The sequence below is a fragment of the Triturus cristatus genome, chromosome 5_1 (genome assembly GCF_964204655.1).
Source record: "Triturus cristatus chromosome 5_1, aTriCri1.1, whole genome shotgun sequence".
Classification (NCBI taxonomy): Eukaryota; Metazoa; Chordata; class Amphibia; order Caudata; family Salamandridae; genus Triturus; species Triturus cristatus.
The window spans coordinates 209,628,242-209,651,617 of NC_140587.1; the positions used below are offsets into that span (position 1 = coordinate 209,628,242).

Sequence of the window (23,376 nt, forward strand, 5' to 3'; positions counted from 1 at the left end):
GGTCGCGTCCACATCCTGTGATTCTGGGAAAATCACTTAATCTCCCCGTGCCTGACTATGTAATGTAAATACGGTGCTCATGTACAGCGCTCCAACACCTTCGGGTCGAGTTCGCGCTATATAAAAGATGCAAATAATTAGTTTTTTTTAAAGTCATCAAACCCTGGCAAGCTGTGTACTTTCAAAGTCAACATACCCCAGCAAGCTGCGTACTGAAAGCAGCCTTTTCAACAACAAAAACACACAAAAATGCGCACCAAGTTACACGGCGCGCGTTTCAACAAAATAAATACAAACTGAGTGTAAGCGGCATTTTTAGGAAACGTGCCGGTTAAGAATAAATAAATAACAACCATTTTCGTTGCTAGGACACCTTCCACGCCGTACAGGAAACAGCCTTTTCATTTCAAGGACACCAAAATGCAAAATGGCGTCGGGCTGTCCACAGTCCCTACGGACTACGGACATGCGCATGCTGTTTGCTATGGACAAATGGCAAGAGCAGCCATGTTTGTCCATGCAGACGCGTGCATGCAAGCCCTCGGCAGAATCGATTCCAAAAGGTAAGTCAGGACTAAAAGCTTACATGAAATGGGGCTACTTTGCAGCTATGCAATCACAGTGCACTCATTAAAAATACATTAGCGTGCACGTCATAGGGCTTTAAGCCCAGCTTACATTTGTAATACAAATTTACAGTCATATTAAGCCTATTTACCTAAGTAAGAACTTATGACGTTGCTACATCTTCATCTTCCCTTTGACAGATATTATTCTAATTTAAAACGCACACTTCAACTCTGTACAGATGCTACCACAATTGCAGATATTCCACATGCTGCCCAAAGAGCACCGTGAGTGGAAACCAATGTTTTTTCAACCCAGTATTTAGCTAACACCAGCAACAGACATGGCTGAGGAACCAGTGGTCAAATCAAGCAATAATAATATATTTTGTCTATAGTGCTTTGTGAGGAAATTTTATATGTACAGTTACTATCACCCAATCGAAAATGGGACTCGTTCTATCAATCTCAGCAAGACGGAAGACTGTATCCACTTTACCGTATGAGAACCTGCAATTCACTCAGTGTCGTTTTTCCTGTCATTACATTAAGATATATAGTACAAGTATCATACCTACAAGTCAGGACTATTGGCTTTGTCAATGGTTGTTAGTTGTATAAGATAAATATGCATCAACTATGGCTTGTATATATTATTGAAAAAGCTTACATTTGAGGCCCTGCAGACACCACCACAATATTGCTGCTCCTGAGTTTCTAAAAGAGAAGGGAAGTCCAGAGAAAATGACACTAAAGGATTTACTTCACCTTACAACGCTCACCGGGCATGACGTCATGCCGTAACTTCTCCACTAGTGAGAAGTGAGCAGCGTGATGGGCCTGCGGTCACTGCAGTCCAGAAAACAAGACGGAGCCCGATAGAGACCCGTTTCGAGGCCCCCTTTAAAAAACAAACAGCCGGTGCTCACACCGGTGAGACTGTCCCACTTAAAGCCCTGCCTTAAGGGATGGTGAGATATTTTGAAGCAGAAGTACTACACAAAGTGTGCCAGTAAGCAACACTTACAGGTTAGATCATACAAATCTAGTAACTTTTGGCAGGGACAACCTGACCTAGGCACCCTACAGTTGGAGGGGCGCACAGACAGCAGGCTGGAGCTGCCATGAAGATATCGTATTCCAGACCACCAGTTCATTACCTTCAAGTTCTTTGTAAAATCATGCTTTCTTAAACTCCCTCGATTACCTCTCCCACCACCCTTCAAGTTCAGTCCCCTCCCAGGGACTTTCACCTGCAGTTTAGCAGCTGCACAGGTGACTGGTGTGAGGGGACAAAGTCAGGGGCGGCTGGTGGAATTTGAAAGTGGTGGGGCGTAAGCCTAACCAATCAACTTATGCGAGCGAGCGCAGCGAGCGAGCTCGACGGCAATAAGGGGGGTTCGGGGGGGTTCTCCCCCTGTGAAGAAATTTTTAAAAAATTGGCATCTTTTTGGTGCGATTTTCAGCACTATTTCTGTGATAAATGGACTAAAAATTCAGTTCTTCTAGGCATTCATAAAAAAAAAATCATACATTATTTCAGAGAATTTCTGGGTTGCCAAGCAGTATTAAGAGGTTTGCAGGGCTACTGATTGCTGAACTAATTTGAATCAAAGGAAGCAGAGGTAAACTGTTAGACGTGAGAACTTAAGGAACACGCGTATCCTGTAAATCGTTCAGTGATGCCCTCAACTGTTATTTTTTAGATATCTTTCAGAAGCTGTGCAGGCCGGAAGAGTTTCATCATCTCTGCTGAAAGGTCAAGTAAGATCTTTCACATTGAGACTGGTGTCTACCTTTCAATGAAATGCTGTTCCCTTTCAAAAGTTGTGGTGATTTTACTGAAGCATTTGTGTTGGTTTGCCACAGTGCAGGGAGAGGAATCCTTTCCAAGTAATATAGCGCATGGTTTCAGACTTAATGATTTTTCTGCTCGTGGCACGTTTGTTTAGTGCTAAAGGGTGGCTGGCATCAGTTCAAACGGAAACTTCTTACCAATTCTAAATGGAGTACTACATTTACATAAGTAAAAGTATATAAATATAATCTAGATACAACAATATTTCTTATTGTGCTTTTGGCATGATGGGGCAGAGGCAGTGGATAACTTTGTTTTCACTTTAAATCAGTTGTTAGCGCTAAGCCTCGAGTGCAAACATTTTCGTAAAATTGAATTTTAAATAAACAACTTTAAATTCCCTATAGAAAGAACTGAACACTAAATTAAGAGTCATGCAGCTGTCTGAAAAACGTAGATTCCAAAATGGCATTTTTAAATTCACAAAAAGGTCTGAAACTGTCTTGTTTCTGGGTCATGGCGTATGCGTGACATTTAGCCTTCTAACTATAGATGTGCTACCAATCACATTACTTACAGTAGGCTACTTCAAAAACAAGAGACCCTATATGCATTCCACCATGCATTATAAATAGGTTGGATTTACTCGAGAGTTGTACTCGATTCTGATGCAAATGAAACTTCATGGGAAGTCCTCTTAAGTCAGTTAAATAATGCTTTAGAAATGACCTTTCCCTACACGAACTGAATCCGCAATGCTACTAAAGTTTATCGAACAGCGCGGCTGCTTAAAATATCATCTAATTATCTCTGATTTCAACATTCAAAGTTTCACCACACATATCATGCTTCCCTTTATAATAATGTAACTTGCTTTGTGGAAATTTGAATTTCTAGACAACATTCACATTTATTTAATAAGATATTTGTGTTTAAAGTCAAACTTTTTTAAAGACTGGCTCCTTTATTAATGTTGCAACAGGTGATACGATTCAAACCATAACAATAGTATTAGTGAATACATTGGGGCAAATATAAGTAGCAATGGATCGGTGCACAAGTGGGGAACGTAAAAATTAGGGTAGAAAAGTATGTTTTCTTCTAAGTTTTAAAGGGCTGTTTAGGTAGCATCAAGATACACATGCTACTTGAGACTGGCCTATTACACTGCGTTTATAAACCTACTATATTTCAAACTATTCTTAACACGATTCAGGGTTTTGCAAGTTTAGTGACATTATGTGGACTAACTTAGCAAAAAGATGTTTGTGTAAACTGGGCAGAGTAGGTTCAACCTAGACTGAAAAAAGAGAAAGCAAAAGACAATGCGTAAACGAGTATCAGTAAAAGCTGCATTTACATAAGAAATTCAGAGTAGGCAGACTAATACAGTGTGAAAAAGCAACATAATGCAAAGGACTATCCTTCAAACAACAGAAACACGCTAATATAGTCTGGCACTAGAGAACACATAAAAAACTTCCAAACCCAAAACCAAACTTTGACAGAACCCAAAAAAGTACAAATCGAAAGTCCAAAAAACGTAGAAGATAGGACAGCAAAAGCACCTAACAAGGAAGAGTTAACTTAAATCACCCAGACAATGCACAACCCAATTATGCAATACACGGAAATGTCATGTAAATGTGATAAAAATACCTGAAAAAATGTCTGGGTACAGGAAGGAGCGCATGAACTGAACCATCAGTAAAGGTGACCAGCTGTGGCAAAGCTGTCAATGCTGAAACCAGTGCTGTGGTACGAGGGCTAAGAGCAGAGCTGGATGAAACGCATTGCACCGGTGGCTCTACTGTATTGTATGGGCTGCTGTCTCTGATCTCCACTAGCTGCTTAAGGCTCAGATCTTCTTGACCCTGCTACGATAAAAACTGGAGAGAGTTGGACTTTCTACCATGACTATAGACCAGCATTACAGTGCAATGTGAACACGGGAACTCTCGCTACATAGGAAACCTGGGTTTATTATGTGACTGAACAGGCCCAGATGATGATAAAGCGAGCGAGGGGGCGACCGGCAAGCCTTATAATGATCATCATCTGCTTTCCCCTCTTCTGGCAAAGAAACACTCCATCCATTTGCAGAAATCGCCCGCGGAAACGTTACATCAAAACTAATCACAATGATTAAAATCAGCTTTTTGTGCACGGGGAGAGAGAGGGAATAGCAAGTTGGAGGCTGGAGCGAGCCTGATTCCCCCCACACACAGGCATCGAGAGCAATCAGACACACAAATATGCCACATGAAGATATCCATACTTTTTAAATCAATCCTTCATGCCACCCCAGTCCCTCCATGCACCTACACCACACCCCGTGCCCTGCAGGAGTCTGAAAGCTCACAGCTCTCTTGCCTCCCACAGAAATGGGCCTGTTGCTCTGGCACATAACTTTGAGAGGGCTGTTCCACATACATTGTGCCACCTTTTATCATCTTGTTCAAATGCAGCACAACTTTAAAACATTTTCCAGCACACAAGAGGCATCTTTCATTGAAAAATAACAATCAGAGACAAGTTTTGTCGTGTTCTTGATCTTCATTGTGATGCACTAGTAATGACGTAAGTAGTGTCAAGATGATAAATGTGTTCAAGCAGTAGCCACAAGTCCATCCATGACACAAGTGAAAATACCAATTTACAGGATAAGGCAAATAAACAAACCTCAGCAAAGCCCATTGGAGTGCAACATACATTACATGTGCGTTGTCTGTGATGCTCTTGTGCACACATGCAGATAACACACAAGCAGCTTTGCCTTTAACACTTTATCATTCTTTACAGCAGAAATCGTAGCTTTAGCACAGAGATGCCACTGAGTAGTCAGGAGAGGTGTTTGGTGACTCAGGATTGGGACAGTGAGTGTGATATTACACCGCTGCATGGATGTAAGGAAAGCAGGGCCTAGGAATGCACCAGGGTGCAGAGACAGCGAAAGCCCCGGGCACCAAGCTGGAAAGAGAATGAACGGATTAGTCGGGCTAAATCCCCGAATTAAACGCCCGATATCCTGCTGTAATGTTATTATTAACGTCAGCATTCGCGTTCATTTGACATTGTTGGACCATTGCTAAGGTCGGGGAGTTTAATAAATTCACGTCTGAAACAGATCATAATTAAAGCCTAAACAGTTTAGATTGGTCTATTCCAGGTTCTTTCCCTGCCAGAGATAGGTTATATCTAAGCAATGAAGAGAGCGAATGAATTCCACAGATACAATTTTTACTCAACTACCAAGGCGGTTAGTGAGTTCAGCTGTTGTGCCAGGCTGATGTTGTTACTTGGAGATCTACGGTGAGAATACAGACAGGGCTGAATGAGCTTTTCATCCTTCAGAACTTGACTATCATTAAACTGGGTCATATTAGCACCTGTATCCACGTATTTAAAGAAATCGAAGGCCACATTAAGTAAAACCTACACAATAGAAGTGGTCTTACATATTTGTCTATTTTCACACGTCTTTCCTGTGGAAAGGCAGAGTGTGCAGCCAAATCATCCAGTGCATGAGCAAAATACAAAGCCAGCCCTTCAGTGGAAGGTGGGGATTGCAGAGCACCATCACTCGGGGTGGCACATGCAGCAGGGTTGCTGATGGTCTGTTGAAACCCTTTTGCCCTCGTTCCATTTTCGAGGAATGTGTATGCTTCAGTAACGTGCTTGCTCGGGGTTGTAAACTGCCTGGAATTTCTTGTTGAAAGACAGACTGTTCCATCCTCATCACCAGTAGGACCGAGAAGTTAGGTACAGATGGAAGGTCCAGTCGCATAGTGATAGTTCAGCAATACTAGATAATACATTAATACAATAATAATAAACATAATAGCCTTGGGACATGGACAAGTGGCCTGGTCTTTCTCTCTCGTTCTCGCTCACACACACCCACCGACCCACACACATAACTGACATACCCTGAAACATATACTCCCCCAGTGACATCGCACACTGTACATACCCAAGACCGCACACTTTGGACCACACATATATCCACTGCCATGCACACACCCAATGACTCACACGTGCTCACATCCAATCACATCAAGTACCACATAGATGGCAATTGACTCAAACACAAATGACAAGTACACACAGGCGCGCACACACACACACACACACAGCTCATATGTGATCGGTGCCTTCATCAAAGTCATTGCCTTGTGCCACGCAAATACAACGTTACGACACCCGAGGAGTATAGTGCAACGTGAGGAAGAAAGCTGGGGTCTGTGATTTTATTGTACTAAAGCAAATAAACAACAAACCAGAAAAATACCAAAGCAGCTGCATGTTTTCATTTTTTTTTAAAAAAGAGGAAGCTGCGGAAATGACAGAGAGGTCAGAAGCCAACTGGACATTTTAAAAGAGAAAAAAACACAATAGCATTTAAAATTGGCACGAAGAACACGCCATTGGTCGGGATTTCGTCGGCGCCCGCCGCCTCGAGGCAATTTAATTCATGGTGCTGCGCTATATAAAGCGCTGAAATCAATAGTGCCTCACGACATACAGTATATAAAAACCCGATCACTAACCATATCTTCGGGCAAGTATGCATTGTGGAAAGTCCCAGCTATGAATACAATCACCTAAAAACGACAACATTGGAGGCATGACTCCAAAATGTATATGGTTTAATTGGTATGTTGACCACATTATTGAACGGACCAAATTTAAAAGCGGACAATGCTAAATAAATGCGCACATTTACGTTTTGGAAAACGCCTATATTCTCCTTTGCTGCTACAGGGAAAACAGTAAATTAGATAATGTCCACAAATAACTGCGTGTCAGGAGGGTACAGCTGCCATTGCGCTCCATGCTTCTGAAATGTAAGAAAAAAGTGCATTTGCGTTTCAAATGTCCAGTCTTGCAGCAGCACACTTCCAAAGCCCATAAATGAATCGGGTTACATTTCCGAAGCATGGAGCGCAGCAATTGCAGGAAGAGAGAGGGCCTGCAGCAGCACACTTCCAAAGCCCAAACCCGATTCAAGGCCCCAATCTCCCGATTTTTTTTTTTTAAATCTCCCACTTAGCTCTTCGGAAATGTTGGCATGCCATGATGCCACTGACACACACCAGATGCCCTCCGTTGGGCCCTCATTAGGCACTGCCAGCTCCTCGATCCTTACCACCACCGACCTGGGAGCAGCCCTGTTCTCCATCGCCTCTACAGACTTATTTGTCCCCCGTCACTCACCCGCAGCCCTTCCAGAGTCTCTGTACCAGTCATGGGCACATCCGTCACCTCCTGCTGCCTCAGACCTTGTTTGAATTTCAAACTATTGTTCAAGAACACAGGAGCACCCCTCCTGTTCCCCCCAACCTCACCAAACATAGTGCGAGCTGCGCAGCTCTGCGCAGCTCTGCGCTGCACGCACTCGTAGCACAGAATGTGCAGCCCCCGCTCCAACAACCACCTACCGAGGAGAGATAACCAACCAGGGTCCTGGCTACCGTAATGCCACCTGTACCAGCACACACATTAACTAGAACAGCATCTGCAAAACCAGGCAGCCAGGGCGGGCCTCAACATGAGGATATCACCAGACTGGAGTCAATCTAAGAGCGCCCTCTTGCTGGTATTGGCATTTTCTGGCTACTACTACTGCATGATTTGAATATATCAAACTTTATTGGTTAACTGCTTGCTGACAAATGCGCTCCATGCTTCTGAAATTTAAGAAAAAAGTGCATGCGTTTCAAATGTCCAGTCCTGCAGCAGCACACTTCCAAGGCCCAAACCCGATTCAAGGCCCTAATCTCCCGGTTTTTTTTTTTTAAATCTCCCACTTTGCTCTTCAGAAATGTTGGCATGTATCCATGCCACACACACCAGATGCCCTCCGTTGTTTGGGTTCGTTGTTTATCATTGCAGATATGCCAACTTTTGCCAACCCTCCCGATTCAGGCGGGAGACTACCGATTTCAAGGCTAGTCTCCCGCCCCGATTCCTGCAAGCAAAAACCCGATCCCTCGGGGGCACAACACTTCACACTTGCATCACCCTCTCTCTTCCTGCCATTGCTGCGCTCCATGCTTCTGAAATGTAAGAAAAAAGTGCATTTGCGTAACGCGTTTCAAATGTCATTTGAAACGCAAATGCACTTTTTTCTTACATTTCAGAAACATGGAGCGAAGCAATGGCAGGAAGAGAGAGGGCCTGCAGCAGCACACTTCCAAAGCCCAAACCCGATTCAAGGCCCCAATCTCCCGATTATTTTGTTAAAAATCTCCCACTTAGCTCTTCGGAAATTTTGACATGCCATGATGCCACAGACACACACCAGATGCCCTCCGTTGTTTGGGACGGGTTCGTTCATCATTGTACGGCCATAGTCATACTCGCTTCGCTTAATCGCTTCTGTTCTCACTTTCACTTTCACACTGACAGAGACAGACTTTAAGTTTACTTAGACTTCACTTCACTTACCCCGTGTTTTACTGACGACGCGATGATGACATGCTGCTCAACCTGGCTCAGGCTGGCTGCTGGCTCGATCGATGTTCACTTCTCATCATAAACCGGGCACCTCGTCGCAGCAGTGCACAGCGTGGCAATACCAAACTGGAAAATTCTGGAATTGGTCTTCTCTTTCGACTCCTCCCCCAGACCCCAGCAAACCAATCACTTGCACAACAACAACTGTTGCTGGGTCTGGTGGAGGAGACAAAGGCCACTGCCACACCCCCACAAACTCTAAGCCTGCCGGAATGCTCCACCCTCGGCCATTGGAATTAATGGAGGGCCTCCAGCTCCGCCCTGGGCCAAGGGAATAACGCCCAAAATCGAAATGCTATTCTGCCAGTTAGACACAGGCTGCACCCACCAGTGTGTCGTCACTGCCCTGCTTTCTGGCTCTAGGTCGAAGAAATCTTCGCCCAGCCAAAAGCATGGGCAGAGTTGCAGACACTGCAGAGCAAATGCCATACCCCCCACACCCCCCTAAAGAAAACCCCAATTTTGTACATGTTTTTTCACTGAGCACTAGCAGCCAGCACAATTTATTCCTAGCTGCTCAGTGTTTTTCATCTGGCATTTTTTTTGTCCCCCAGGGTGGGAGGGCGACGCCCATCTCGCCCCTATGCACCAGCCTCCCCTGGACAAAGTGCAATGTGTGCATTCCTTGGCTGGTCACTGCTGAGGTTCAGGACGTGATCTGTGAAAACAAAAGGGCCCCCACTACCATCACCAATGTAAGGGGAGGGCGTGGAGCACGATTGGCTCGGCCGCCAAATGTAGTTTCGTTCTGATGAAAGGCCGGCCCAGGCCACAAGGGTGCACCAGAGTGAAGATAAGTTGGCGTTCAAGGCTTCCCGCTAAGGACACTTAAGAATTGTAACACTGGTAGTATGACCCCTTAAAGCGTTTACTAAAAGATGCTCATGGACGCGTTCTACTGCGAACGACTGGGCCCTAGGAGATTCTGAGGCTAAAACCTAATGCACTTCAAGGCACTACTTGTGTGTGGCGGACTAGCGCCCCGGGAGAAACCATCTGACAAAGGCTAGACAACATTGAACATACTACAAGCAAAAGGAAAGAATACAATGTAATGAGAAAATAGAAGTTTACAAGGCTTCCAGGAGCACTCCAGAGAGCAAGAAGGTGCTATAGGATAGGAGACGAGGCTTTATTGGCAAAGAAAAATATTAACACAACTAATCCTATTACCATTTTAATATTTAGTTTTTCTATTTAATTGAATTCGTAGAACGCATCCTCGTATTTCAATGCTTGAGCAAGTCAAATATGTGTAAACTGTGTGGCAACCATATTTCACTTAATTCACTGGAGCACGCAAGGGTTTTACACATGCGTTCGCTGTCACATTGAAAATCTAGCCAATTTATTAAAACGGGTTTATTTTGCATTATGAAAGCCCCGTCTAAGAGAAGGGCAAACATTCTGCGGACATCAGATACTAAATTCAGTGAATATTGGTGGTGGGTGGGGGTTGTTGTCACAGTATCTTTCATTTTATCGTCTCCTTTAGAAATGAAGACTACCAGTACCGGAGTGCAAGAAAGCAGGGAAAGGAACTAGTCACATTTCCAGTCGGACACTCCCTTGCTTCTTACGCTACATCATAGGAGCCACGTGCTGGTGCTTCATGTCCAAGCCAGAGTTCTAAGACTAGCCAAAGCCGCACAACTTCAGCATTTCTTCCATCGGCGCATGCCTGGCTGTGCACGCCAAGGGCGCGCGCATGCTGCACGACAACTACAGGAACAAGTGCCGTCATTGGAGACGTAAGTGACGGTCTTTTGGATGTATTCTGGGACTTGTGGTCTTGCAGTTTACGATAGTTGATAAAATACACAAAGCAGACGGGGTGGGCTACTCATATGAAATTCATACTTAAGACCCAAGGAAAAGAGAATTGCGCAGGTGCACTGGCTCCAGAGCCTGCCCTTGCTCCAACAGTGCCCTGGGCGGAAGTAAATGTGCCGCCCTCGCCAGTGCTAGTAAATGAAGTGAGGCGGCAGCAGCAGCCCGTTTTCACAGGCCTGTCCCTGGCTGACTATATCAAAGCAGCGGCAGGCCTCAAACACACATTGCCAAGGTTGAAGGGAATGTGTTTGCAGTAGATTTTTATCGTCCAGCTCGCCCATGCCAAATACCGCCCGGCTGCCTCACACAACCAATTAAAACGGAGGTCCTGTGGCTAAGCCAAATTATGTTTTTCGTTGAAAAAAAACCACACATTTGACCTTTTCCAACGAATCGGGGGCAGGCTCATTACACCTATAAAGTGGTATTGCCAAAGTAGTCATCGTAACCAGTTAAGCTCAATGAGACCAACAGGATGAACATCTGTTGATGCAACTACGAGGCGGTGCTGCCAGCAGTTTCTCAATCTGTACTCTGTGAAGGCTGACGTGCAAACAGACAGAAGTGGATGCCTGCTTGTGCCCCGGGGGAACTGCAGGGTGCGCGCTGGTTCGGAGCTATGAGCGAGGCGGCATTTTCGTGACTATATCAACAAAATGGCGTCAGACTGTCCACAGTCCGTAGGGGCATGTGCATGCTGTCTGCATTGGACAGATGGCGAGAGCGGCCATCTGTGTCCATACAGGCACGTGCATGCAAGCGTCGGGGAGAATCAATTCCAAAAGGTCTCTCTGACGAGAGCAGCGCATGCGTTGCTTTCGCCAGGCGAGACCTAAAATAGCAAGGACTAACTAAAAACAAGCATTTGCATAGCAAATAGGTCTCGCCTTTGAGACCTTATAAGTGCTGAGCCATGCAACAGTTCATGTTGTTGCACCAAGGAGATAGTGCTGCATAACTAAACACTTATAGGTCCCAAAGGCGAGACCTATTGGCAGTTCCAATGCTTGTTTTATTTGGGCTTAGCTACGTTGTATTGCAGGCTTTATTCCCCAGCCTCTGTATTTTTACAATATTTAAGGCACAGAAATTTTGGGGGACTACTTCTTCAGAAAGAGAACGCTTTGTGTCTCATCTACGAGAAACAATACTTTGGGATAACTAGTGGCGGGGACATTATACTTTACCATTATTTCTTGGACAGAGTATATTGGGTATTTTGGGACAAGGGGACATTGTTTAAGCATTTCTGGCAGCTCTTTTTGGGGACATGAGGAGTAAAATAAAATATATATCTTCCCACATTATTGCAGAGCACTATTTCTGCAGCGCCATGATGTTTTCTGAAGAAATTTTCTGTGATGGGAGAAAATGATTTCTACTTCGCAGCCAGTGATTCTGCAGAGCAGAACATCCATCCAAGGACTGACCTGCATACTGCGTACTACTCCATTTATAGCGCCTCTTCTTTTAGAAGCTCCCGCTGCAGTAAATGTTGTCTGTGAAGTGCTCTGCAAAGCGTTGGAACCCTTTACTGGAAGAAAATTATATCATGTGTACCTTTTGTAACTTACCTGGCTGTATTGTAAAACGCTCTGACACCTTTGGGTAAAGTTCGGGCTGTATAAAACTGCATTCAATAAATGAATAAAACGGGTAGATGCCTCGTAGGGAGGAGGGGGGGGTTATAGGGCGATAGTGCACTTGGAGACCATTTGAGCTTTTAGATGAGCTTTTTGATGAATTCAAGGAGAAATGGACAGTGCTGTGGGCAGTATGCACTATCAGGGCTCCCCGTGGGCGCAGTGATTTACAGCCTGGCATAGCTGCGCTAACCTTCCAGAATTCAAACCCTTCTGGGAAACTTACAGAACACCACATTTTAAAAAACATGAACATACTCTGCAACCATGGAAAGCATCCTTAGAACTCTCAAACTTTATTTGCAATACTGGTCCATAAATACAATACTTCGTTGTTTTTTTTTTTGCTGTGTTTTTTATATAGCGCAAACTCGACCCGAAGATATCGGGGTGCTCTATGCGATCACCAGTTGCGTTGCAGACAGACACATTCATTTTAGGCACGGAGAAATTTGTCCAGATTTACAGGATGTTGAGAATCCCGCCGAGACCGGAACCGGTTCCTCAGCTTCACAGTCGGTCGTTCTAGCCGTTACGCCTCCATTAATAGGCATTGCCAGTGACAATAGAAAGTAGTGCAGTAAACTATCCGCAAGTGCTTCAAGCTGAAATTCGTCATTAGGAGGAGCTGCATTCGTTGGAAATTGAAAAAAGGTACACCCGCTGCCCACCTACTAAAAAGAATAATAGCGCAGAGTTCACTACTGATTTCACTTCTTGGTATAGAAAGCGGAATTAGACAACAACCACCAAACCGCTCACAAAGACATTACCGCACACAGGTGCATGCAATCACACCCACACACACACACGTACGTTCTACTAGAAAGTCGTATACCTTAATATATTGAAGTACAGGGCCCATATAGACATACATACAAGGCATAACTATGGCAAAGACATAGGCAAACGCTCAGTCAGAGAGGCACTAAAGGCACACACATTCAAACACGAATAAAGACACAGACGCAGGCAAACAGGTGAGGGCACAGGCATTCAATCTTCACTTCCCCGGAAGCACCAGAAACCTAGAATTACTCCAGCATAAATATTACTGGGCCTGGGGGTATCAACTCACTGTACAAGGTGCGGACAGTAATACTCCTAATTACAGTAAAATAGCACTGCCATCTTAAAAAGTACAGTACAGTGTCAGTGCTTGGAGATCATTCAAGGGGACTTCCCAGACAAGTACAGAGACTGCACCAGGCCAGTAGCCCATGGCTTCAATCTGCCACCAGATTACTTTGTCAGACAGGCTTCATGTTACAAGATACATTCAGACAAATGTATAGCAGGCCAGGGCGTGTGACCAGCACTCAAAGAAGTTCGTAAGTTTAAGAGATAGAAATTTGTTTTATACCCACGTAATGGAAGCATGTGCAGTCACAGAGGAGAGAGTTTGCATTTTTATGGTGATTGCAGGGTTCGGACAGAACCACTGAAGGCATCACGTTTCCTAAGCAGGTCAGCGTTTAAAGACTTAACCCACCTCCATAGCTGTGTGGTAGGTGTGCTGGGGCCAAAGTGTGAAATTCTACCGGGCCATGTTCACCACACGCACCCCAGACTCTGAGCACATCTTCTGCACGTGCTTCAAGGGCACACGGCCTGACCGCGCGCTAACCCTCGCTGCCATGGGAGCAAACCTCCACTCTTAACTCCGAGTCACTTCAAAAACGCGTTGCAGATTGTTTTGGCGTTTTGTGCAGTGTAAAATGTACCTCACAGCTGCGCGTCTCAGCTTTTAGAGACCACACAAAGATACAGCGATGGGAACAGAAGCGTCTGAACATATAATGTATTTAAATCTTTTTTTTTGTTTTTATACAGCACAGTTGAGACCTTTGCCAAGTATTTTAAGTGCTCTGTATATTTGAGAAATATATAAAAAATCCTTCCATCTTCAACATACCAATAACACGTATGCAAAGAGATCACAAGAAACATTTAAGTGGTAAGATGCATGCAGTAGGTCATGCTCGTTTACAAATTATGTCAGGCACACACGGCAAGAGCTCTAAACCAGCAGCGCAAGAACATTCAATAACAAGCACACGAGAGGTGCGCACGCGCGCGCCACAGCGAGACATCTGTTTTGCATTATCGCGCACGCATCTGTGCACGATAATTGAAAACAGATGTGGCCCGTGCGGGTAACCGCAAGCACTAGGCCGTGGGACATGCACCCGCCTTTGCCCAAATGCGTGCTGTCTTTCTTAGAAAGACGCACGCAAAGCCCAATAGCCTGTGAGAAAAACAAAAACACACGCACAAGCGTGTGGTGAGCTTTCTGAAGCCACTTACTAAAAGTCGCGCAGTGCGCTGCTGTAGGCTCGACCTAATGATTATGCTTGACACAGCAGCATTAATCATGCTATATTTGCAGCTAAGGACACTAACAAAACACAAGCACTGGCAATGGCAATAGGACTGGCTCACATTTTGAGTTCTGAGTAAATCTTTTAATAAGAAAATCATGCTGCAGTGAAAACCAAATCAAAAAAGATTGTTTTCTGTATTCAATGGAATTGGGAAATAAAAAATCTAATATGTGATGATTCAGTGGACTTATGAGATGAAAAATAGTCTTATGCGTTGCAATGCAAGCACTCGATAGGAGACGGAATGATACACCAAACAGCTACATACCTGACAGCTGACCCGTATGGTGGTGTCACCCGTTTTTCTTTACTTCTATTAACCTGCCAGACCAACAAACTGCCTCCATATACTTCAATGGTGTTATCCACTTTTAAAAAATATATCACCCTTCAAAAAGTATTCATTCCACATTGATCTTAATGAGATGGCCCTCTTAAAGCCTCACTTCACCCGCATTTTAGGCCAGTGTGCAGCTAACAGCGTGAGGAGTGAGAGAGAATTGCTCCTCCAGATGGAGTGTAAGCTCACTCGTGGCCGGATTCACAAACGTTAACATAATTTTGTGTAGTTTACCATTTTGTTGGTATGCACAAACTACGAGTTTAATTTTATAATAGTAGTTCTATGACTGAGGAGACTCTGTACTCGTGTTAGACGCCGCATACAAAAAGATAGGCCTCTTGTATCTCATTATGTGCGGAGTTCTCCAACCTGAATGCGGAGTCTCCACAGTGGTAAAATTACTATCAGTAAATGTAAACTCATAGTTTATGAATAACAAATAAATAGCAAACTTACACAAAAGTGTACATATACCTTTGTGAATCAGGCCCTTAATGTATATTTTAAAGCATTGGTAGCAATAGGTCGTGTGAAGGCAAAGCTAAAATTCCTAGGCACAGATGGTCCTAAAAAAAATGGATGCTGAAACATTTGGCTAGGCAGAAAGTGAATGCTGCTGGAAGTGAAGCATTCATTTTGAAAGAAGCAGTGATGGATATTGGCTAAATAATATTGAACGTGACTAAAGAACACTTTACAGAGTAAGAGTTGCCACTTACAATTTCATATTCCGGACACATTAGAGGGCTGCTTTACCTGTGACTTCTATAATATGCCTCCCACCAAGTACCAGAATGAAATCATATTCTTGGCTGCAGGCCAGTGCGCTGAGTCTAGGCTGCTGCCACCGTATTTCAATTCCCTCTGCCAAGGAATAGGACACATTACAACGCAAGCTTTTGCAATGCATGTTTTTACAACGTGGTTATTACATCGCAACATCCATTACAACGTATGATTTACAACGCATGCCATCACAACGCATTTTTAGAAATTACACTTACAACGTATTCCATTACAACGCATACCATTACAATGCATACTATTACAATGCATAATACTTTTAGGGCAACAGTAGTGTAAGTGTTGGACAGGACACCCAAGGGTAACCGTTGCCATTAAGAAATTTAATTAGCATAACATAACATAGTGTAGGGGTAAAAATTACTATTCCCACTCCAGTGAGTGCAACAGTAGGGTAAGTGTTGGATAGTGTAGGGGTAAAAATTACTATTCCCACTCCAGTGAGTGCAACAGTAGGGTAAGTGTTGGATAGTGTAGGGGTAAAAATTACTATTTCCCATTACTTACCTTATAATGCATTGTAATGGCATGTGTTGTAGTAGCATGCGTTGTAATAGCTGCGTTGTAATGGCATGCAATGTGAAGGATGTTGCGTTGTAATGACTGCGTTGTAAAGATAGTGCGTTGTAATGACTGCATTGTAATGGTTGTTTCCCATGCCAAGTCCGTGCTGGGAGGGTGTGAGGAGTCTGCCCATGGTACTGGAGAAGGATCCATGCTCCAGGACTCGATATTTGGAGACCCTAGCCCACCCATTTATTCATCCAATGGTCTATGGTGATAGGATAGGAAAGACCATGTCTTCATGAAGGACCCAGGAATTGTCAGGCCTCAACCACAGCTGTGCACGACAAAAAAGACATACTGGTTTCTTTGCATGAATTGACCTTTGGAGTCAGGTTGTGTAGCGGACTAGTGGAATTCTTCTAGAATAGTTGAGGATCACTCCCCCAGGGGTCAGGTGGTCTGCTAATCTCATTGTAATCTCATTAAAATGTGGGATGGAGCTTACATTCAATGCTGAAACCAGCATTGAATGTAAGATTGCCATTGCTGGGAGAGAGGGTGGGAGAGCCCAAAAAGAAAAGAGAGCTGCTGTTTTGTTTGCAGGGTCTGGCTAGACCCAGCGCTTCATTTGAGCTGGTTGTTGACGGTGGGGCCCACTGGCACTCCCTTTTGGGGACCGGCACTTATTTTTCCTCAACAGATTTTGATGCAGAGCAAGACAGAAAAACTCAAAAGGCAGAAAGAAGGAGGATGAGAAATGAGTCAGAACAGTGACAAAGGGAGTAAGCAGGAATGGAAAAGACACGAAGCATGAGATAAGGATGCAGGGAGTGTCTGGTGGTGGATTAAAGAGGAGGTATGAGGTGCAATCAAGACTACACAGCCTTATATTTGGTTCCCTAACGTGGGGTTCTGAACAACATTTTGTGCCCTGGCACTTTATTTATTTACAAATTAAGCACAGCCTAGACCCCACTAGATCTCACAATATGCAGAGAACCAGATTCCCTAAGTGGTTGCGCAGAAGGATGGACATAAAGTTGGCCAGTGCATTTCTCAATAAACCTGTGCCCCCTTGGTGCCAGAAAAATGAAAAACACCTATTACAATCCAAAGGGTGCAAAAACACACCCAATGCCTAATTTATCGAGTTTTGGCACCCGTTATTACCTCGTGGGTTTAAATGGCCCTGTCACTTATCTCGGTCTAACTCTCCCTTTTGAACTTAAAAGCAATCTGCAGATCTGACTGGTTACGAAGAAGGCGATATCAAGCATAGAAAGTAATTCACATTTTTTTCTCGTGATTAAAAATGTTACCATTTAAATGATAAACTTAGCTTAGTGGGCTTGTTTCACAAAACTTCGTGCACATTCACTTTCAGGTGCTCAGTTCTATTTGCAGATGTCCAAGTCCCCGACATCAAATTAAACTTAGCACTGAGAACAATCCTCAACTCTGGCGCATTTTTTGCATACTTCGAATGGGTATGACAGAGTGGCGGTGGTAGAAATGGGTTATGCAAAACTCCAGAACACCCACAAAGCCAGAGATAGCTCTCTGTGGGTACTTGGGGGCATATTATCAAGCCAGGCAATAAAATTATCGCCGCCCTAGCGGCAGAAAACTGCCGCTAAAACGTTGATAATGGGCTTGATAATATGCTCTATGGAATTCCAATTGAAGCCCATGTTAGATGGGAAGGACATCTAACCTGAGCTTCAATTGGAATTCCATAGAGCATATTATCAAGCCCATTATCGCCGTTTTAGCGGCAGTTTTCTGTCGCTTAAGCGGCGATAATTTTATCGCCTGGCTTGATAATATGCCCCTTGCAAACACTAGGCGTGGTCATTTCCAACCTGGAAAAACACATACATGTACTCGGAAAGAAGGAAGGACTGAGGGTGTTTATAGAGTGTAAAGGGTAGGCGAACCCCGTACTTCTTTGGAGTTTAGGGGAGAAGGTTTCTCAACCTGGTTCCGGGTGTGGTGGGGGAAAGAGGAAGCACGTAGATCATGCAGGTGAATTAGGTATAGCCAGGGGTAGCAGTAGCCACTCCGGGTTGTCCTTTGGTATCCATGGCTACCTACGCCCTTGCTACCCCTGACTTGAAAGGTCAAGAAGTCGGCGGGGGACAGAAAAGCCAATTTTCCAATATTTTCCCTTTATATGACCCACTGCAGCTAACGGGAGGCTAACGGCAAGACAAGGATGGAGGGGGTGGAAATGTGTATACGTCACTTCCGCTACCCCTGGTATTTTGGTGAATCATCTATGCATGACTTACTCGTGTGGATGGTTCTCTGTGCGAGGAGTACAGTTAGAAACTAGCGAGGCATAGACTGCAGACTTGAAACTGCTTTTTTTGTGATTCAGCCTCCATCTGGTACAGTAATAGTCTGAGTTCCCGGAAGGAAGGCGAAAGTTTCTGCAGGGTGGGTTTGCTCGACTTGGTGGCTGTGGTTTTCAGTTCCTTCCACACATACAACAACAGGATATCCTTGGCTTTCAAACCCCAATTAAAGAGTAATTCTTAATGAAGCGCGCACGCAAAACATAAACAAAAAACACGGCCCCTTGCCAGTAATTCTGGCGAGCAGTGCGTGTGTTACCCCGTAGCATAACAGGGGAGTTTTATCATGTGGTCAGAGGGCCAGAAAAATCTGTGCAAAAAGTAAATAATTTTCACTGAAACAGATGACGCACAAACTGTAATAATAGCGCCTATTAGGAGGAAATACGAAATGAGGCAAATACTAGCTTAAAACACCCTAGTATCGCCATTGGCACCCCTCAGTCCCCCCTCCCACAAAATACATTACCCAATAATAACACACACTCAGACTGTTTGATTGGGTACAAAATGCTGCAGGCGTGCGGGGTGACAAGAGGTCGCCGGCATGGTGGGGGAGGGCTATATAGCCTCCCCCCACGTCCAGAAGAGCCCCGGAAGTGACGCCCGTCTCGTCACTTCCGGACAGGAAAGAGGAGGGGGACACCGGCCGGATTCCCTGCCCCCCCCAGGAGGGGGAGGCGGGGAGGGGTGACCGGTGCCCAGGCAACACTAGGGCGCCGACCGCTTTAGTGGTCCCCTGCGGGGGCCGCGGTCACCGGCATTTCATGCTGTGATGTATTTGACCCAGTACTCCTCAACTTGAATCACTTTAAGAGGGATGATACTACAATTTAACAACATTACCCCCTCATGGGTCCTCCCCGTCCCAGTCTAACAACGTGAGGCAGTCCTGCCTCCACCCAGCCAATCACAACGCCAGTATGTTTAAACTACATAAGCCCCACCCACCTACCGCCATGCCTGTTTTTTTCCTGCTCCGATGGCGGTCGGAACGCTGGTGCTCCCAGTTCCTGTTTGCTGGTCTGGATTTTCTTCAGGACGGTGCCGTGAGCGTTTAAAATTGCAGTTTTATGTTTCTGCATTGTTTTCCTTGCTCATTTAGATTCCTTATTTGCAGTTCCTTCTGGATCGGGTCGTTTTACAGCTTGTTCCGGCCTTCCTGCCTAAGGTTTCTTCAAGTTTTCATTTGCAGCAGGAGGTGATTCTTCCTGATTTGCCTGCTGAGGGGGATTCCCTTGTTCCCCCTTCCTTGGATGTTCGCAGGGCTCTCCAGATTTATCTCCAACGTTCCCTGGGGTTCCGGATTTCTCCTGCCCTGTTTGTCTCCTGCGGGGGTGTGGCTAAAGGGAAGAATGTTTCCACTTCCACGATCAGTCGGTGGGTGCGTTTGGCGGTCTGCCAGTCTTACAAGTCTTTGGCTTTGCCTCCTCCGTCTCATGTGCAGGGTCGTTCGACGCGTTCTGTGTCTGCTTCCTGGGCTGAGGCGGCGGGGTCTCTATCCAGGAGATTTGTAGGGCAGCCACTTGGCAGTCTCATCACACATTTGTGCGACATTATAGGCTTGATGTTTTACATGCCTCTGCTGACAGTTTTTCTGTTGGCCTCTTGAACGCTGTTGTTCATTGATTTTTTATTGATTAAAGTTTTGCACTCTGCATGGATCCCTGGTGTCCTGCGTTTTTTATTGGTTCTCTGCTTGTGAGTTCCTCACGTTGTTAGGACTGGGACGGGGAGGACCCATGAAGGGGTAATGTCTTGTTACTCACCAGTAATCTTCATTACCCGATTAGGGTCCTCCCCGTCCCAGTCCTCGACCCTCCCTCCCTCCCGCTGTGTTTGTGTCGGAGTCTTGTTGATAACAGGCATGGCGGTAGGTGGGCGGGGCTTATGTAGTTTAAACATACTGGCATTGTGATTGGCTGGGTGGAGGCAGGACTGCCTCACGTTGTTAGGACTGGGACGGGGAGGACCCTAATCGGGGTAATGAAGATTACCGGTAAGTAACAAAACATTTTTCAATTCAGTTTAAAAGAGCCTTCCAACAAAGTGACAATATTTGTCAAGCCCAACCACACACCATCAAACAAAACATCATTCTAGTATGTTTTCTGCTGATGCCCTGTTAGAGATGCAAAACCGGGGAGATGGAGCTTTTTTTATTATTTTTACACATTATGGACTCTTACATATTTTTATTAGGTCTAATGTTTATATATATATATATATATATATATATATATATATATATATATATTATGGCTGCCGTGTTGTTGATGTGAACCGACATGACAATAAACTAATCGGTATTTGAAGAACTGTGGTCCGTGCTCTTTTTGCCGTGGCTAAAGGGAAAAGCGCGGAGTGGAAGAGTGCTTGGCGATATATATATATATATGTATATACATATAAAACAGATTGTGGGAACAGCACATTTTATCACTGTAGTAATTGTTAAGATACAGGGCAGGTGTAGAATGAATACCGTAATCATAGGCGTAGTTTGCACAGGTGCAGTAGTCCACCCAGTAGCGTTATTTGTACATCGTATTAATTGTTTACAGTTTTTTACATGTAACTTGTAAAAATTGTGAATATCATGTATTTATACTGATAGTATTGCGATGTTTGCACAGGATGACAAAAACAGGGCCAAGGTATTTATACCAATATTTTTGCACGATTTGCATAAAATTATTACAATGGTCCTGATCAAAGATGTGGCAATTGTATAGACAGTACGTATTAAAACAGACAGTATAGCGATTTTTGCACATCTTGTCGAAATTAAGATCAATAATTGCACATGAAGTCTAATGTGAATTTGCATGATTTGCACATTGTGCTAATTTGCACATACAAAAGAAGAGTACTGTATATCAGATTATCTGTAATATTAGAATTTTGTACTACGCCAATTTGCACATGCGAAAAAGTATTTCATTTCTGATTACCTGTAAACTTGAAAACGTAACAGTGATAAGGCTGATGAGTAAACAAACAGGCAGTCTGTTTTCCGTTGTTATTGCACTGGCACTTTAAATTGTGCGGGAAGTATGGGTACGTCATGTGATCACGGCCTCTAGGGGTTGAAACGTGTCATGGTGGCTGGGCACTTTTTCAAATAAAGAAATCGCACGCAGTCAAGAGGTGTCCGTTCCCTTTTCTGATTCCAGTGGCAGGGAATCGAGCAGAAGTGGTATGGTATATATATTTCAAGACACACATACGTACATACACATGCACGCGCACAAACACACACACTATCTAGTGGCGGGTTCCACTAAATAGTTCTACTTCGCTCTGCTTTTCCATAGAAAGTGTGTTTTTTGGTTTGCTAATAACTGTGGACCTGTTTTATGAATTATCACAAAACTTTCCCAAAAAAAAGTTCACCCACCTCCGCTCCTTTCTAGAAAGCTTTGGGGTGATCCGTCTTGCGGAGGAGGGGGGGCGAGGAAGTAGGGGTCCCAAAACGCAAAATCCCCATGCATTTTCCAGAGACTTCTTTAAGACAGGTTACAGCAAAATCTGCTGAACTGAATTACCCCAAATTTCGCAGTAAGCCAGATCTTGGTCTGCAGCTTGTTCATTTTTGTGATTTGGTGTAAATCCGTTCAGTAGTTTTTGTAAAATATAGGATAAAAAATAATTTTATATTTAGGCAGTTGGGTCTGTGAGAGTTTTGAGAGACTCTCATTGGAGCACCAGTTAAAAATGAAGTGTTCTAATTGGCCGAGGGAGCTTTATTTTCCTTGGGCCATCTCGCTCCTGCCAGAGTCAGACTCCCAGAAGAGTGAGTGCTTGATTGGCTGCCAGCGTATTGCAGGAAACAGTGGTCCCTGAAACCAAACGATAGAGCAAAAAATGAATATAGTCAAAATTGGAACTATATTATAGCCAATGTCCGGCCGGGCATGGCAACTTTAATAAGTAGAAATTCTTGACAGTAAACAAGGAAATGTAAGTAGAAATTCGGTGGGACACAAGCCTGTATCCTCTGACTTACATACCAAGTAGACAGAAAATGACAAAACACAATCAGGCAATTACAGTGATGTTTCTTTGAGAAATAATGAATAGCGAAACATCTGATATTCAGATTGCCACCTTCACACTATATTACATACAGCAATATTTAAGGTGTAGGGTGGGCAACAGAGTCGACGGCGTTTCGATCCTTATGAGAAAGATACAGGATCATCATCAGGACTAATTTAGTTAAATTGCCCTTATTTTGAATGCCTCATGTTGCCATGGAGGCAACGGAAAAGATGCCGATTCACGAAAAGGTAACGTTGAGTTAAGGTTTACGGTAGGACAATGCAATTCTTCCGGGAGGAAGGACACGGATAGGTCTCAATCAACTTGCAGAAATGGGTTCCGTGGCCATGCAGTGTGTACGGACGATGCCGGATCAACTGTGATTGGCTGCCAGCAACATGAGAAACATATTGCTGACAGCCATGACAGGACTCGGGCCTAAGTCCCCGGTTCTGAAGTTAAAAAATACATTTTATAAGGGGGCATGGTAGGGATACCCTGACCTCCTCTGGGGACAAACATAATATGTATGAGGAGAGGGGACACGTGGCTCCCCTCTCCAAGTGATTAGAGGCCCT

The 23,376-nt window shown here is 44.3% G+C and overlaps 1 long non-coding RNA gene across 4 annotated transcripts in view; it reads right to left on the reverse strand.

The window, feature by feature from the left end:
• Positions 1–23,376, reverse strand: part of LOC146830645 (uncharacterized) — a 195,727-nt gene that overhangs the window by 149,979 nt on the left and 22,372 nt on the right. For 3 of the 4 annotated variants that reach the window (XR_014961467.1, XR_014961465.1, XR_014961464.1), the window contains exon 1: positions 8,815–8,932. The exons of the other annotated variant lie outside the window; for it this stretch is intronic. This is a non-coding gene — a long non-coding RNA (uncharacterized LOC146830645). Of the gene's footprint in view, positions 1–8,814; positions 8,933–23,376 lie in introns of those variants that run through there. 4 annotated transcript variants of the gene reach the window in all.